This window comes from Myotis davidii, unplaced genomic scaffold (assembly GCF_000327345.1).
Source record: "Myotis davidii unplaced genomic scaffold, ASM32734v1 scaffold252, whole genome shotgun sequence".
Lineage (NCBI taxonomy): Eukaryota > Metazoa > Chordata > Mammalia > Chiroptera > Vespertilionidae > Myotis > Myotis davidii.
The window spans coordinates 775,793-777,595 of record NW_006283768.1 but is presented as its reverse complement, the minus strand read 5'-3'; positions in this window follow the sequence as shown (position 1 = coordinate 777,595).

Below are 1,803 nucleotides of genomic sequence, written 5' to 3'. Positions count from 1 at the left end.
CACGAATTTCGTGCACCGGGCCCCTAGTAACATTTATAATAATATTGTCTCTATAAAAGAAAAAGCAGAGACAAGAATTATTCTAAGAGCACATAACTGTGGGTATAGCAAGCTCAATGAGATAAGAAAAACAGTCACAGGAAAAGAATTTCTCAAATGTAAAAGGACTCTAAAAATGTAAAGGTCCCGACTACAGCAATTTAGAAAAAATACTCAGCCATAAAAAAAAAAATACTCAGCCATAGATATGTCATTGTAAAGTGTGGTAGAATATTGAGCATAAAAAGAAAATGTTGAGTGTTTCCACAGAAAGGAAGACAAGCCACCTACAAAGGGAAAAAAAATGTACACAATGCCATCTGATTATATTTGCATCCACAAAACTGGACATTAGAAGTCAATGAAGCCAAATAAGAAAATGCAGGAGAAAAATGAAGACACTTTGGAACATAAAGTGCTGGCAGCACTTTAGTAAAATGAAAGCCCAGGACTAACATGCATCAGTCCTCATGAAAAACTAATGCAAAAAAAAAAAAAGTGATCAAGGAAGCTCCCACTGTGGATAAAAGGATAACCAACTCAAAAGAAAAGAAAGAAAATGTGTATGATTCCACCTACATTAGGTACCTATAGTAGTCAAAATCATGAAGAAAGTAAAATAGTGGTTGCCAGGGGCAGCGAGGATTATTGTTTAATAGGTAGTTTCAAGCTTTGCAAATTGAAAAGAGTTCTGTGGATGGTGGTGGTGATGGTAGTACAATGTAAATGTACTTAACACCACTGAACTGTACACTTAAAAATGATAAGCCAATCAGAGAAAGAGAAGTATCACATGATCTCACTCATATGTGGAATCCAATGAACAAAATAAATTGATGAGCAAAATAGGTTCAGAAACACAGAAGCATGGAACAGAGTGTTCAAACTCAGAGGGAAGGCAGGGGTTTGGTGGGTGGGTGGGAAGAGATCAACCAAAGAACTTGTATGCATATATGCAAAACCCATCGACACAGACAATAGGGTGGTGAAGGTTGGAGGTGGGGCGGAAAGGGGACATAATGTAATACTTTCAACAATAAAAGCTTTAAAAAATTATTAAGATGGTAAATTTTGTTATGTATGTTTTTTAAAAGATAATTTAAAGGCCCAGATAACTGTATAAAAAAGTTATGATCTGCCGAAACCGGTTTGGCTCAGTGGATAGAGCGTCAGCCTGCGTACTGAAAGGTCCCAGGTTCAATTCCAGTCAAGGGCATGTACCTGGGTTGCGGGCACATCCCCAGTGGGAGATGTGCAGGAGGCAGCTGATCGATGTTTCTCTCTCATCGATGTTTCTAACTCTCTATCTCTCTCCCTTCCTCTCTGTAAAAAATCAATAAAATATATTTTTTAAAAAAGTTATGATCTAATATGCACCTAATTTTATCTAATAAAAGAGAAACATGGTAATTAGCCATAGCTCCGACACACTTCCCATTGGCTAATCAGAGTGACAGGCAAATTAACTGCCAACCAAGATGGCGGCCGGCAGCCAGGCACTGATGCAAACAGGAGGCTTGCTTGTCACGGAGGAAGCCAACGTTCCCCGCCTGCAGCTGCTGGGCTCTGACCTGCTCTCTAAGAAACAATGATGCAAATATAGAAGCTAAACAAAAATCACAGAAACCTGCTTTCAGTCAGCCGGGATCTCAGAGCTGGAGTCACAACAAAGTTTCAAATACAGAAGGTAAACAAAGCCCAGAAACCTGCTTTCAGCAGCCAAGGTCTCACAGCTAAAGCCAGCTCTCAGCTCCAGTTACAGCC